This window comes from Zootermopsis nevadensis, unplaced genomic scaffold (genome assembly GCF_977971745.1).
Source record: "Zootermopsis nevadensis isolate Lab colony 2312 unplaced genomic scaffold, Znev_1.0 Znev_ptg000029l, whole genome shotgun sequence".
Lineage (NCBI taxonomy): Eukaryota > Metazoa > Arthropoda > Insecta > Blattodea > Termopsidae > Zootermopsis > Zootermopsis nevadensis.
The window spans coordinates 3,980,970-3,998,596 of record NW_028259161.1 but is presented as its reverse complement, the minus strand read 5'-3'; the positions used below and the strand labels follow the sequence as shown (position 1 = coordinate 3,998,596).

General features: G+C 38.7%; 1 protein-coding gene across 9 annotated transcripts in view; it reads right to left on the bottom strand.

Moving 5' to 3' along the window:
- Positions 1 to 17,627, bottom strand: part of LOC110835771 (cell adhesion molecule Dscam1-like) — a 312,906-nt gene that overhangs the window by 94,361 nt on the left and 200,918 nt on the right. The window lies entirely within an intron of this gene.

Sequence of the window (17,627 nt, the reverse complement as noted above, 5' to 3'; positions counted from 1 at the left end):
GGTCCTTGCATTCAGACTTCATTAGTTATTCAGCTACTACGGAAGGACTGCCTGTCCGCGGATTAAATGTCCCGACCGGAGATTTGTTAAGGTGCGTCCAGACATTCGTACTCGTGGTACAGAGACCCGGGGTGACCGTTGCCCTGTGCATGTGTGTCCACGAATCTACCATCACTCGAGCGAACTCTCGGGCCCATGGTTTCAACTGATCGCGCTGATCGGGATGGGGCTCGTGAAACCGTCCACATTTACGGACGCACACGAGACGGAGTAGGAACAGGAGTAGTGTGGACGCACCTTAAGGACACTCAGCAGGGTAACACATAAAATAAGAAAGTGGGTAAAATTAGTAGGTGCAAGGAAAGATGGAGTCGGAGAAGGGGAATGAGGCAGCAAGAGTACGAAAATATGGATAAAGAGGAAAGAATAATAGAAAGAGGAGGGAACAGAAGGTTGATAGCTTAAGCAGAGGAAAAAAGTAAATGTTAAGAATGAGGCATTAAAAAGGAGAATGCGACAAGACTCGGGAGGATAAAGTAAATGTGAAAAATAGAAGACCGAGGAACACAATAATTATGAGAAGAAAACACAACTACTGGAGCAGCATCTCCTCATCACTTCATAAACAGTTATACAACTGATACAAAAGATGCTTTCTCTTACCCTATAGGCCATCAAACATCCAACCATTACACTCTGTACTGAGTGAGTCCCGAATGATGAAGGTAAGAGGAAGAACAAGGAATAACATTTCGGAAAGACAGATGAAAGGCTAAGAGGACAATTCAGAGAAAAGACGACCTATCACTAGAAGAGATCAAAAAGAAGTAAGAATGATGAAGAAAGATAAATAAAGCAGTAGACGAAATACAGAGACTAGAAAAAACTGCAATTAATATGAAGGCGACATTAAAATAAGTAACTATCAAATCGCCCTTCTAACCAACTCCAAGTCTGGGACTCAAGACATGTAAGTAAGCAACTGGCATAATCAAATTATTTGTTTGAAGTCAGATATCGCCGTAGTTGTTCATTAATCCGCACAGCACAAGAAGAGCTGTTTAAAGTAGGTGATACGAAAGCGATCAAGGGTAGACGAACGTTTCTTCCGGGTGAAGACTGATGAATGCCCTTCCCCCCCATCTCCTCCTTTTCGTAGCCCCAGGAACCACTCAATCTTAAGAGTCGATAGGAGCGCTCAGCCGTGCTTCCAGCAAACAGCAAGCCAGGCTTTTTCGAGCTACACTTACCCGCCAGTTCAAGTTTCACGAGCCTCTTAAGAAATGTGTATACGTTTGTGGTATTTATGATATGGACGTGGGTAGATGCTATCTTGAGCGTTCACAGTGAAACAGGAAATTTGTTCAACGGGTGAATATCATTTGAGCAACGAAGGCTCTGTATCGCGGTGGATCTCGCGTTGCTGTTTCCTAGTTTATTTAACGACGCTACCTAGTTATTTAGAGTGCCAAATTAGTTTTATTGTGAATGGTGAAATGAGAAATAGTAGCTGATAAATTATTAGAAAATGTAACAACTTTCAAAAGAAATAGAAACCGATCACGAAGAAATTAAAGGCAGACCAAGTTCGGAAAATGTTTTCTACTGTTCAGCATACAAAATTTCTCTTGTCGGCTGTTGTCTAAAAGGGGGAAAGATACTCTTAATTAAGAAAAAACGCAGATTGTGGGTCTTTGAGAACAAGATTCTGATACAATATTAGGACGTGAGTGATAAAACGCTGGAAGCAATTGTAAATAGAAGCTTGATAACTGAGAAAATATTCTCAGAATGATCAAATCAAAGAGGGTGACAGGGGCGAGAGATGAGAAATGTATACACATTTTTTATTACAGGACCTGAAGGAAATACGTATTGAAACTCATACGTTGAGAAGATGATAATTTTAAAATAATCTTAATGATAGTGTGGGAGGGATGGTCACTGAATTGATCTAGATCAGGATACGGACCAGCGTCGAGCTTTTGTTAACACGGTAACAGACCTTCGTGTTTTAAAACAGGCGACGCATACTTGCCTAGATAAGCAGTAGTCTAGAAGAATTCTGCTTCATGAATTTTGTAGGATTTGAGGTTTTCACAGATGTGAGTCTGAAGATTGATTGCTGTCTTCTGGGTTATTGCTGTTTAGTCTGGTAGTTTACCAGACTAAACAGCAATAACCCAGAAGACAGCAATCTTCATGAATTTTGTTAGTTGGTTATGATGACTTGAAAATAATGTTGAAGGCAACGGTTTTGACACATTTAATAGCTTTGTTCCAAAAATAGTCTTAACTAGGCATGATCTGTATCAAGTCGAGTGTTTAACATTTTGAACAGAACTGTACTTCAGGTTTGAAACTCATGTAATACTCAGCGGACGTCAGCTGTGGATACATTGCAGCTTTGATGTCGCGATTAATGGAAAACATGTCAGCTGAAATACATCGAGTGCCGACTGGTCAGAGTCCAAACTTTAAACAAGAATGCACTGTTACAATATAGGCTCATACATTATGATTGATCGCTTCCGTATTGTTGTGGTACAGTTTACCGCATGCAAGTAAGTTTAACGGTGAGTAGGCAAGGATTTAGAAGGAGGAGTTCGTGTAAGAAAATACTATCCTTGAATTCGCAGGTGCAAGTTAAGGAAACTACGAAAATCAGCAAGAGATTCATGGCGAGAGCATTCGGAATACAAGTCCATAACGTTAGAGCACGTCTACACTAACCTGATCGATGAATTTGCTCAGGGACTGAGTAAACCTACCTACATACACAGAGATAAGCCGGAAGGCGTACGCTTCAATAAACCATCTTCCGGAACGCGAGTAATGTGTATTACCACTATGGTAACATGCTGGCAAATTTCATTTTAGTGTGACATACGTTTCTCTTTAAATTAAGCTACAGAAATTTGTATGTCTGGTGCAGTTTATCAGTATCTGCACACTGCTGTTATTTGTGTAAAATGTTCTGGTTTCACGTGCTCCCGAATTTAATCGAAATTTTGCAAAAATATTTGGAAACTGGTTATTACATTTGAAGTTAAACTTTATTTCTGTGAATAATGTAGGTAAATATGTAATGAATTTCCGTCACTGGGGCATGCTGCAAAAACAAATCAAGAAAAGTATTACATCAGTTGCATAGTTCGAAATGTTGGTTGGGCCCGACCTACCGAAGACTGGTTTTCTTTGTGAAGTTTTATTTGCAGTACATAAAAGAACGTAAAGTAGCTGTGATTGCAATACAAAATACTGAACGTTTCTGTCTACAAAGATGTTACTATTACTAAAACTGACGGCTGTGTAGTTTATAATAGCCGCACTTTTCTTATTATACATTCGATTTACAAAAAAACGGTAAATGAAATTAACTCAGAATAAATATTTCAAGTTTATTCAAAATCTGGACAATTAAATAGGCACTATACTTTCGATACTATTAAGCTGTGAGTAAAATCTGTAATTAAATTCCTATTCTTACATTAATCTGTTTGGAGGTGTGCCCAGATGTATTATAAAATAGTTCCAGTCGCTGTACAGACACCGAGCTGCAAATCCTGCAGCTTAACTAAAATTTCACACAACGTTATATCTGCCCGGAGCTGTGCCCAGAATATTACATTCATTTCCACACATATGGCGACAGTGTAATGTTTTCGCACACACGTGATTTGTCAGCTGAAGTGAGGAGATTACGGAGAAAAATAACTGGTTTGTTTTATTTGATTGGTAGAAAAGCAATTCTCAATACATCAAATTAAAATTATCTCTGATGATGAAAGCACGTCTAAATGGAAAGTGACATATATCATTTACCATAAACACTGTAAATAACCGACCAATTATTTCAAGCCAAATTAATCAGTCAACCAATTAATTTCGTAGTAACATGGAATACTCATCACAGCACAATCATAACTAAGCCAAGGCTCGTATGTCACAAAAACCAGTTCTTATACTCGTACTACACCGGCTTTGGAGAATGAGGCGCTTCGAATGTTAGAAATTATTTAGCTTTTCGGCAAACATTGAACTTTGCAGTATTCAGGGTGAATATGTAATGGTTGGGCATCTTAGAAGCCTTACGTACATAGGGCAAGCGGTAGGTGGCAACAGCAACATTTGCCAAAACGTTGGATAAATTTTAACATCCGACGTGTATGAAAATACTTTTCCTGGTAACTGCCTGGAGGAACGCAGGGACACTATGAAATGCCTCGCTGAACATAATCCGTTCTCCTTGAAGAAATACAACAAACATCACAGCCTAGTGGCTAGTATTCCAGCTCCAACCTTACACAGTAGCGTCATGTTTTGTACTAATACCATGATGAAGTTGGAACAGCATAGTTAAAAACGAATTCATTAATCACCTAACGAGATCGATACTTGAAAGAACTGAGGTAACCTGTGACGTCTCGCAGGTCTGTAACATTCAAGCTACTGGTGGTTGAGTTACTTTTCCTAATTAATCATGTATGAAAGTGAACCTGATAGTGGGCAGTAAGCGCGTAACGACTTCACTGTTAGTTGGCTCCCTATGATCAGGGTGAACGCGGCAAAGAGAAAGTTTTGTTATAAAGAAGTTGGGCGTCCGCCCCTCCCCCATAACCAAACCTAACCTTCCCTTATAACACATTCGTTCCCTTCGTCCTAAACCATAAAGAGAATGTTTTGCGCGTGAATTTAATAAGGCAGAGAAGTCGGTAAAAGCTTAGTTGATGAAAGCTCCATGGATTAATTTACCCTTTTTAACGAGAGTAGAAGCATGAAAAGTCAGTGGCGCGTTACGCGAGGAGAGTGTAGCCATATTTAATATTAAAGAGAGAGAAAAAAACAAGTGAAACGGTGGGAGGGAGTGTTATTATACAATGCAGTCGCGCCTTTCAGGGTAAAAAAAAAAATTGAAGCACAATTTTCTAATGAGCAGGTATCAGTTCTCTTCAGGCTTGGGGATCACGGGACGGGCGAATTTCCTCCAGAAACGTAATGCTACAGCAATTCATGTACGTAGTACAACGATTCTCGAGTGCGGACAACAGGTATTTAATGAATAACACTAATAAAACAGAAATAATAAGATTTAGGGCCAACCTAAATTTATTTCGGATTTTGTGATTTTTTTATTATTATTTTGAACAAATTGAGTACGGTGCGTAATATATTACCCATCAAGGTTAATCTCTCTCCTAGCATTTTCGCCATTCTACGGTTGATGTTGCAGACAAGTCAAAGCCATGCCACAGTTACAATAATATCAGTCCGTGAGTTTTCGGTATGGGGGGCTTTTTAAACTTTCAAGGTCATTAGGTCATTTTTTAAAAGCATATTTCTGCCGATCTGCGGAAATCTAAGTGAAATTACGTAAGTTTTAGGTCACTGAACAGTCAGCTTCATGTCATGGTCACGACAATACCAGTCCGAGAATTTGCGTCCTTTATCTTCCAGTCTGATGGATAAAGACTGGCCACGGAAGGCAAGGCGAAACCACAGTGGTACCTTCGCAAGAAAACCCTGTAATGGGGGTCACAAACTTTCAACATTGAAAGTAGGATATTAAAAAAATTATATAAATATAAACCAAAATAGCCAGAAGTCGCAGAATGGAGTATAGGCCTAGACCTCTTCAGGTAACAGTCAATGCACACCGAACTAGTTTTTCCACGGAAAATAAATTACTGTCACAATTCTTTGGAGGAAATTTTATTTTGAAATGTCACAAGGATGCACTTCAATTTTCACAGCTGCGAAATCACTCGTTGAGAAACACTGTGTTCCACTATTGAATATGTTTGTATCACGGTTTCATTTAGAAGCACTCAGGCACTCAGCAAAAAGTGGTATCACACGACACGCACTCCACATATCGCAAATTTAACCTCTTCCGCAACAAGAGAACGCGCCAAAGAAAACACATTAGAAAGACGATGTCTCAAAACACTTGAGGCAATGAAAGCGTACGGCTGTGATTTTCTTTCAAGAAAGTCAGTGAGGTGTTAAAATGTCTCAACGTAAAGACAAGCTTCCTGGAAAGAACAAAGACGTCTAGAGTTGGAAGTTTCAGTAACTAGCATGGCCATATTGTAATAATAAGCGTTAAACAATGGTTATGCCAGCAGCGACACATGGCCGTATTTTCGTACTGTGTAGAAACGATAAGAAACAAACACAATGCCAAGAAATAAAGATTCCGCGAAGTGTCTCGAATTCTGTATACGTGGCGGTCATTAACACAAATATCGTGCATTCTGTGATTTAGTTAGGGGGTAAGTATTATGCAACGTTCTCATCAATTCGGTTCACAAAAAAAGAATTAGGATAATTAAAATGTGCTTAAATAAACTCTAACCTAAGTTCGCATAAATAAATATATGTCGGATGAATTTCCTATTCAGAATGATCTGAACAAGGATATGTTCTTTCAACATTGCTACAACACGCAACGTGGAAGGTCCATGCAAACAAAGAGGAGCTGGAATTGAAAGGCACACACCAGCTTCTGTTTTATGATGGTGATATTGATTTGTTGGGCGAAAATATATCACAAAGAAAAGCACCGAAGCTCTATTAGATGCTAGTATGGACATTAGTCTACAAGAAAACCCAGAAAAGTACGTCTCTTGTCTCGTCTCCGCACTACAAGACAAATCATGTATACAATTAGCGAATACGCCATTTTTAAAAATGTTGCAGACTTCAGATATTTGGGAATGGAGTTATAAAATCACAATTCCTGTCAAAAGTAAATTAAGAACAAACGACAAATGGGAAATACTTGCTACCTTATAATTCAGAAGTATTTTGTTTTCCCGTCGGTCAACGCAAAAATTCAAATATGGAAAACAATGTTACCTCGGTTTGTATGAGTGTGAAACCTGGTCTCTCACGCTAAGAAATTGTCGCAGGCTGGCGGTGTTTCGAAACAGGATGAGGAATGAAGTGACGGAGAGAGGGAGAAAACTGTGTGATAAGCAGCTACAAAGAAGTCGCCAAAATATTTTTAAGATGACCAAACCAAGGAGGATGAGATGGGCAGGGTATGTAGTGTGCATAATGGAACTAAACACCAGCAAGATTTCGGTTGGGAAGCCTGAAGGTAAGAGACCATTCGGTAAACAAGCGTGGATGGTACGATAATATTAAAATGGATCTTAGAAAAAGAGGGTTGAAGGATGTGGGATAGCTACCGGTTTTGAGCTGTTGTGAACATGGCAATGAACTATAAATTCCATAAAGTTTGAGGGTTTCTTTACTTGCTGAGCGTACTATCAGCTTCCCAAGAAGGACTTCACTCCATAGGATTAGTTAGTTTATAGCCAAATGAATCACAATCTGAAATCGTAACAGACGGAAATGAATAATTAATAATGATGGTAGTGGTCGTGATGCCAATTGAAAGTTAGAGGTAGTAATTAGGAACTGTGTACAAAACTTTAATTACAATTTGGTTTAGTGGACTTTCACATTTGAGAGAGACTTTGAAACTTATCGATCCGTCAGAGTTGCTTTCATAGTATAACATGTAAATTAATGGTCACGCATATTTGCGTTTAACGTACGCCTACCTGTATAGTATCGATTAGGGACATCTGCGTTTGCTTTGATGTCGAAGAAATTTCAGGTGACGTCTTTTATAACAACGCGTTGTTTTAGGAGAAATCACTGACAAATAAAATTAAATCCACGTATATTCATACAAATACGAAAAAAACCTTCTATAATATTCTACAGCCTTGTTAAAACAACTATAATAAATCTTCTCTTCTATAAAAATAAAAATTTGTTGCACGTTAGATCTAGATACTTCACTCTGGACTGCAAGTGGACAGCTGTGTAAAGAGGTACCGACTTTGCTGGAGCTGTACAATTTTCCGCATTACTGAATTCCCTCAGCTACTCCATCAATCTAAAAGTGACGTGTGGCAGGCATGGAACAACTTGCTGCAAGTTTCTAAGTCCTTTGAAAGAAAGATCGGTGCGGAAATTGATCCTGTAACTAGAGACCGTTCCTCATGCAGACGCTCTCGGCTGGAAGGCGCAGTTCATCGAACTGTCGGTGACACGGAACCAGTAGTGTATTTAGGGCTTCATTTTTGGATTTCCTTAAAACTGTTATTAGCCTCCTTTTCTCCAGTATAACAATTATGCCACTCGTTTTGTCTAGTTATGAAAGAATGTGACGTATTGCGAGCGGATGGGCTTGACAAGAAATCAACACAGAATTTTGGTTGTTATTTCGTGAAATAATATATTATTATTCAAAAAATTAAATTTCAATAAATTCCTGAAAGTTTTTACAATAGAACCTTGTCCGTTCAACTACAACAATTACAGCAAAATATAATTGGCCTAGCAATCCACTAAATTGGCTCTTCTTTCTTACGTTTTTGATAAAAGGGGTTTTAAGAACGTTTTCGCCCATAATGGATTCCCTTTCCTACCAACAGGACTCATTACCACGAACATAACAGACTGCAACTGGACTTATTCTGGGCCACTTAAATCCAGTCCACATCCTTATACCCTATCTCTATGATCCATTTTAATATTTTTCTTCCATGTAGGTGGTCTGTGTCGTTTTTAGTAACAAAGATTTCAAAGTTAAAACTCATATCAAAGTTTAGGTTCTGAAAGGCAAAACTTTATGTTTTCTTTTTAACACCTTGGCCAAGTTTTGTGTCCGAGCGTGGTCGTATTAAGCTGTCAAGTCTTAATAAATTTATGTACAGTTGAGGGACTCTTGCTTGCTTTTCCAGGGTTCTTATTAATAGAGCCCCAGGATATTCCAAATGAAGAGTTACGACATACAACAACGAGCCAGAAAAGAATTTCATCTAGACTCAAGCAGAGAACACGCGCAGGCACGGGGCCTATTCGTAGCTGTTGGGTTTACAGCGTTCTATCACCTGCTAAAAGTAGCGTAGGGTACAGTGAAACACTGAAAGATATTAGGATTAATGAGGAGGGAGGCACGTGGGGTGATGACATATTTAAAGGAATTCTCTTTCATATTACTTAAATGACTTATAAAAAAATCATAAAATTATGCTATGAAGACAGAATTCGACGGAGTTTGAGCGTATTTCCTTCCGAAAATGAATTTGTGGTTATCCTGCTCTAAATTATTTATTATAAATTAATTAAATAAGAAAAATAAAACGAACAAAACTTTATATGGATCTTCATCGTTTGTTCTCCTTATCTGCATTTGTCAGCGTGCTTGTATGTAAAGTCTTGTTTCTGTTGAACGAATGGGTGTCCTAAGCTAGCATATTTCAATATAGGTTACGAGCAAAACAATTTCCCTATACAGAAAATATTTTTACAAAAATTCATTTAGCTCGAACTAGAAAAGCTAAACGAGTTGCAATTCTTTCCAACGTTAATGCAAATGACGTCACGGAATACGTCCAATGAGTTCGAATTGCGCGTGGCCGCAATTTGCATCCAAATGTAATTCCAAAACATTTTATTTGTGTATCGGTTGACTCTGAGACATGGAATCCAGCCAATCACGTCATTCCAATTCGTGGATAGGAAACAAAAATAGAATAGAACAAACGTGATGGAAACACGCAGCAGTAAATCCGACAGACATTGAGTTGTGTACCTTCCAATCACTGAATTATTTAACAAAATGGCAACAATTTAGCGTCGTTGGTACGCTGCGATGGTAACAGCAGGATGGTTATTTGAACTAATTTCACAAACAATTCATGGCGTATTTGTTTAACTGGACTGAACAAATGCATAGCGGAAGACAAATTCTTCGCTTAAAAACAAATGCGAATGGTAGTTCAGTTAGCATTTCTTTCAGAGATCCAGTGCTATCATTTTAAACACTGTTCAAGTGTGACCTGCTAGCTTTACGATGTAAAAACTGATTCACTCTTATTAAACACCGATCACTTGAAGTTAACATGCGAGAAACTTTTAAACCATTTCATCAAAATAACTTTTAAATAATATCAACTAAACGCGGGATGAATGCCATGACACTTGATTACTGCACGCTACCAATTCTTTAAATTTTCGCCCTCAATCATCCAAACACAGGGGACATGAAGGTATAACTAACAAAAAGAACCACTCAACACCAGGGTGGATTCCAGGGTCAGTCAACACAGGGCCTAATACTAGCGAAACTCAGAATAGGGCCCAATACAAAGGCCACTTAACACAGGACCTCATAAACAACAATTTGTTTTGTTAAGGAAATTTTGTGCTCTAACTACAGTAATAACAAGAGTATTTAATAACTCTCTGTTTTCTTTTAATTTTGGGCCAGTTTACTGTAATAACCAAGCTACCTTACAATTACCATGTCACTTCATTTGTCGATAGATTCTGTCGGCATATAACAAAAAAAAAATATATTATAAATCCAGTAAGTCACCGTGCAAAAGCTGTGTTAATGTTTAACAATTGCTGTTACTTTCGCCAAAAGGAAAGTAACAAGGAAAACAGTGGCTGGTTGTAAAATATTATTATTCCCATTGTGGTAAAATGTCACTAACTCGCATTTGAGTTCAGGCAGCTGCCCGCTCAGTCACCGGTTAAGACACAATTACATCAACAATAGAATGAAACACGTCCCGAGGGTCAACACCCAATTTCAGGAAACGAATGCTTCATGTCTCTAGAGACAAAAATCACTGTTTTCAGAGATGTGCTGGGATTAAACTTTTTACACGTTACTTATTATTTAAATTGTGCAGAACACGTTAAAAGGCTGCAGTAGATACCCACAGCTGCACTCAACAAATTGCGAAACATAGAAAAAATAGAAAAGCCACCAATTAATGTACGAGCTTGGAAAATACGTAGTAGGTATTCTAAAGAGTGGATGCACTTTCGGAATTAAAACCACAAACAGAACATAAAATATCCTACATGAACACCCATGTGATAAGGCTATACCTATTCAGCGCTCTTCTTAGTTCAGCTTCGTACCAATTTCGCTCAAATACCGACTTCATGAAGAATAAATTGATGATGTAATGATTATGGTTTACACCAGCGCATAAATTGAGTGGCTAGCACATATGTTAAATTTTTTATTGTCTAAGGTTCGATCCTCGGCCCCGAAGATCAACTATCCGAGTGTTATTTTATGTGGTTTACTTGGTACCTCCAGGCAACATCAGGAATAATATCTTAAAATAGGCCTCGGCAATTTCAACGTCATTCATAATCATTCTCTTAATCGACGACGTGTTACCTATGTAGTTGAGTAAGCGTCTAGCTTACGTGCAGATCATATTTTCATTACAAATATTTTACAAAAAGACTTTAGTCTACTGCCACTGAAGTTCCAATCTTGAAACAAGTTAAGTACCTAATAAATATCCCGATAAGAAACTTAGTATTTGGAAACTTTATACAAAATATATCAACGTATTTTCCCACGTCCGTTTCCTTCGTTTGTGGAATAATAAGAGAGGGATAATGTATTCTACTAGTTAACTTCATGCCTGCCCTATTCATTGTGATACCATCCCCAGAGCAGGAACTATTTTCTCTCTCTCCATGACGTGATAGAACAATAGACACATGATGCTGACAGTAAATGCTTGTAGATTTCAACGCAATAAGAGAGCAGGGAGCCGTGTGTATATCCATCTGTTTTGTGGTATGTAATGCAACCTAACCCAACCCTATCCAGCATCAGTCCCACAACTACACAGATTAATAATGCTGAGAACATCCGTCCACAACAGTTGCTGTCTAAACCCACGTCATAATGGCGGACAACGCTATTATACGAGTAAGAAGGATTAGAAGGGGGGAAGGGAACACAAATCGCAATAATAGCATTTTATGACAAATTAAAAAAAGCTGGACAATAATGCATTTTAATTACATTTTTTTTAACAGTCGCAGTTCTTGTTAACGGGACATGTACACATCATTCATCGTGTTTTGTCGTTGTTTCTTTTTAACGAGTTTTGCTTCGTACCACGTGACACAAGAGCTGAAGAGCATGCCTACCTTTCAGGGGAGGCTTGAAAATGAAGTGAAACCTCGTCATGTCTATCCGTCCGTGCGAGAATATGATTAAAGCTTTCACAAAGTGAGCACAGATAAAACTGCATCGTGTATAAGATTCGTATTGTTCGTAGAAATGCGAGAAGGTAACCAAACATTTTGTAGCTTCTAAGGGAGTGGTTTCTTGTAGACTAACTCGCTCATCTAGGATCTTCACAGCGACCTCTACCTTCAGCGTGTTAATCTGTCATTATTCAGGTAAATACATGGTCTGCTGTAACTCCCTGCATTTCACAACGGCAACAATAACACGTAACCTAGATGAATAATGAAGTTTCTCGTTATATATTATCCTGCATTAGTCAAATACTTTCCAAAGAAAGCAATTTGTTTTAAAACACTAGTAATTAATGTTCTTGTCACAAAGTAAGTGGGCGAAGCCTAGAAGGCTCTAAAGTCTCGGATTTGTCTACAGATTAACGCGAACATCTTAATTTCATTCTCGTGGGGTTGAAGTTCTGACAGATTAATTAGTGAAATGCGGAGAGCACTACATGTCTGAAGTGCAGCAACTTGTAGCCAGATATTAAATAGCGTAATGCACTGTTGTACTAGGCATGCATACAAGTAAACACTTCACCCTTTCAGCTGGCAGCTTGTGGCTTCTGTAATCAGATTTCCCCATCCGCTAAATTATGTTCAGTCCTGATCGGTTCAGTCGCATAAATATTATGCATCAGAGAACGCTAAGCACTCTACCACGCTTGAGATACATCAGATCTCTTTGTAGCAGCCGCCATTAGCAAGCTCAGGTGTTGCCGAATATTAGAGACGCTTTTTGTGTGTCAGAATCCTCCCTCGTTCCATGTTTTAGGCCATAAGAAAAGCCGACTTCTATCTCACAACAGTGCTCAGAGGATTGGAGCCCAGATCCAAAGTAAAAAACGCTGTTTCATTATCAAAGAAACCGATTATTTAGTTTCGTACTCATAACAAGAAGTTCTTCGGATGCATCACCTCTTAACTATTTGAAATTACTTTTCAAATAAACTCCCCTTACCTCCCAGCCAGCCCACATTAGCATTTTAAAACAATTTTGTTTTAACTTAATATAGAAAATGAATAATTCTAGTAAAATTTACTATGAAAGTAACTGTCCTCTGGGATGTTGGGCCGTGTAGCCTAGTAAAGGTTTTATCGACGTTTCACAGGTTCTTACTGACTGTATCATCAGTGCAATGAATTGTCGATACATCAGACTACACAGCACAACATCTCATACGACAGCAATCTTCAAACTCGCCGCCTTGAGAACCTGAGATTTCATAGTACGATTCTTCCCACCAAAAGACAATAACATCAAGCAAGTCAGAATTATCTTTGATATCAGATAGCCAGATAGCTAAGGATGTTTATCAAGTACAGACTTCTTACAGCGTCGAAAAGATGGAAATTACCATAAGAGAGAGAGAGACGATCCAAGAAGAGTTTTGAGCAAAGCGATATCCTCCTTCTTTGAGATGTCGGCATTAGTCTGAAGGGATTAATAAAACAGCGAAGTCTCATTCAAAGGAACCGATTCCTTAGTTCTCATTAGAAACTGACCAACGTGTGAGACCACATATGAACGATGGACGATGTACGTTCCCCTAAACTGCAGTGGGAAGGCGCATTTCGGTTAGGGGTACACACATTTCTAAATTTTGTTTTTCGAGACAGTTTAAATTCATAAGAAATGCGATGAATCCCCATCATAGTAACCGATTCCTTAAAAGGTATCAAGAGAACAAGATAACGTAGAATGGATGATGAATATCCCATATTTTTCTTTCGGACATTTCTAAGACTTCTCAATTATGATCGTACTCATATCTCATTCGACTCTGCAAAATCTGTAGTTGTTAATTGAGCAGATGGGATACGTGTAAGACGTCCTGTGATAATAAACCTAACACGGTCTCCCTGCAACACACTCAGTTTCCTCTTACACCGTCGCCTCACATGAATTCAATCGGGGAGGAAGCAAGCGGGACGAGGCGATGAAATCCAGTAATTATGCGGACCAGGCACCAACTTAACCCTTAGTCCACTGAAGCCCTCGGCTCCTTATTGCTCCACACTTGAAGTCTCGCCTAATAACCGTTTCGGTTCTAAGCTCAACCACGGTAGTGGTCTCTTAGAATGGGTTCAATTGATGTGTGCAGATTTATGTAGTTTCGTAAGTTCCAGGCTGTTTCGAAAGCAAGCCCTTTCAACTTCAACTGTTAAATATTATTTACACTGAGTTAACTCGATGTTACGAGGCGCGTCCCAAAAGTAAGTTTCCCACTCGTCCCACAGCTAGCAAACCTTATATTGCGCGAAGCGACTGTGCGTACGTGATAGAGCAATGACGTAGCATGGCGCATGCACTAACGGCACTTCCCGCGTTATCACAGTAGAATCGTTGCAGCTGTTGAAGATGGAGGTTCTTATTCCAGCTCCCGCCGACTGTGAAGTGCGGTCAGTGATAACGCTAGGCCGCACACGGCTCGACGGACAGCAAGTCTCCTGCAGGAGTTCAGCTGGGAGGTGTTTAATCATTCACCCTACAGCCCGGACCTCGCTCCCAGTGATTTCCATCTTTTCCTACACCTCAAGAAATTCCTGTCCGGTCAGCGTCAGCGTTTTGAGAATGACAGAGAGGCGGAGATGGTTGTCACACAGTGGTTCCAATCCCAGGCGGCAGACTTCTACGACACAGGTATTCAAAAGTTGGTCCCACGGTATGACAAATGTCTCAATTCCGGTGGCGAATATGTTGAAAAATAGCTGGACACTTGCTGTATCTGTTGCAATAAATATTTCCATGAAATTGTGTTTTGTTTCTATAAACGGCCCCAGGGAAACTTACTTTGTAGACCAGCCTCGTATAACACGTCTCTTTTTACATAGGCCCGCACAGTTACAGGCGCCAGTATTAACGTCTTTTACATCTTTATTTGTTAGCAGTTCACTCATCAAATAAGGTTTAACTCACTGTCTGCCATTCAATAACAACGGACACGCACCTCATACACAACCCGATATAGGCACCCAGGCGCGTCTCCAAAAATAAAATCGAAGAAGCCTGGAGATGTAATAAAAACGAGTAAAAACAAAAGCAATATAAGCAGAGCAACAAATACACCAGATTTTAATTTTAATTTTGATAGACCTGACGATGATAAGATTGTATATCGAAACATGTCGTCAATTTTAAAATGTAACAATTTTATGTGAAATTTTATATGATTTTAACAATAAGCTTGTGTAAACGACGGGAAATAAAAGTATTGTATGCTCTTTAAGTAGGAATGTACTGTAATTTACACGCCAATTTCTGAATTCCTGGAATTTACAGAGTACTAATGAGAGGATTGCCTCAATGAAACAAATTAATGCCCACGCACCCGTGTTTGCAGCATACTAAACGAGAGCATAATAACATGAGAACAGAAAGTTGTGTTTAGATGTATACTTCTGAACGGTATTAACAAATAATGAATATTTTTTCTTATATTTTTATTTTGTGTTTCTTTTCTCTTCAACAGCGTATTTTTCGTGCAGATAGGAATTTTGTACGCCGCGCGACGGCTCATAAAAACGTTCTCATGAACTGTATAACCTTAGTGAAACAGCGACAAAAGTTTATGTGAACTTTAAAGATACAGCGTGATTGAAATTTAATTTAGGTCTACTATTTGTTTCCAATAATGCTGACTGTGTTGAAGCATGTATGCAATACAAAATAGTTATCTAAATTTATTTTCAATTTCATACGATGTGTAGAGGTATGTTCTTCGTGCAAAATCGCACTGGAAATAAAATACTACGTTAAAAAGAATTGTGAACATCTTTTTTTATAAGTTCTGTCAACGGCTCTTCTATTCCTGGGTGGAAACGTGGTTTTAAGTTATGGCGAATTTTAGTAAAGCCATTTATTAATTAATTTTGGGATCCTATTGGTGCTTCAAAGACAGTTGTTATCGAAAAACAAACATATTGAGATTCCAAATAAGAGATGATATTTTAACAGACTAATAGGTTTCAGTACGGTACAGTAACTTACATATTCAAACTTCAAGTTCCGAAAATTCGTTCACTGTAGCACGAGAAGAGTTTAACAAAACAGGAACCGAACTATAACAACATTCTATAACGTGGCTTCAAAAATGACCGTAAGAGCTCAAAGATTCCTCTTTTTTAACAAACGTCACGCTTCACGGCGTTCTGTAACGTCTTTTTCCTTTCATCTTTTGACTGCAACTTTTCCTTAAGCTATTTTAGTACCGTATGTAGACATTCTGCGTGCCATTTGTAGACTCGAGGCAGAGACAGGAATTTCCATATCCGTTTCTCCGTTGCTCCTCAAGAGTGGGGTAATAGGTTTGCAAGCCAACGTTCTTCGATCACTGAGCAAAGAGTGTTCTTTTAAGTACCTCCCGTAGGGCTAGAAGGCTTTTTCAGCCAGCAAATATTTTACTTTACTTTTGTAAGGACTGTTTCATCTTTCCATGAAAACCCACGTGTGTATATTAATGTATACACGTTCATGTACTTATGCCATTTACAGGACATAAGTGTATCCTTATGTCTTAAGTTCTTGGGTTATTTCGTGTCTGTGTGCAGTTATCAGTTCGCGTGTCCTTGACCGTGCAATAAATGTGCTGATGTGTCCGTTTGTGTGTATCCTTGATACTATTTGACTTGATTTGATTTGATTTGATTTCATACAACTTGGTATGAACGTCGTGTCATTAGTTGAGAACCTATTCGCGTTTTAAATCTATAACATAATATTCTACAACGTCTGAAGCATGAGTGATGCTAAAGCTTCTTAAAAGTTGGATGCGTACTGAAATATTATGTAGTGTTTTTACAGCCGTAGCAACATTGTAAGATTGGAACCATTGAAATATACACAGCAAGAGCTTGAGTACAAAAATGTCTTAAGTTGAAAAGTAGAGGGCCTAATCCGTAAAGAGTGAGGAAAAATTCAACTACAAATTTCCTTTAGCTTCTGGACACAGAAGTATTACGAAGAGGAGGCGCTATAATTCTTATAGGATAATAAAATCAAATGAGTTACAAGGCGTAGGCATGCAGCATGCATCGGAAAAATGAGAGGGACATACAAAGTTTCAATCGAAACGCCTGAAATAAAAAGAATCACTTAGAAGACTTGGGCGTTGAATGAAGAGTGGTATTAAGTGGACCGTACAGAAATAATTTGTGAGGATCTGTACTGGATAAATCTGGTTAATGTTTCAGGTTCTCACGGCGCCTAGTATGAAGATGGCGAGGAATAGCTCAACGCTTATTCAACGTCCTGATGATGGAGGCAGCAAACACCTCTGAAGGGTCGGTAAACTTTTACCGGGCTACATGGCACAGCAACCTATAAGACAGCCATCTCAATTTCCTGAGAAGAACGACGTAAAGGGTACAGCTATATTGTAATCTGAAAGTGTATGTAACCGGGTCACTGGATCGCACTTTGTATCTTTCGAGTTTAACAAACACACACAGTTCTGTATCTTGAACCTCAACCACAAACGATTGGTATTGGCTCAGAAGTCTATATTTGTGGACTTTGTTAATTCGTGATT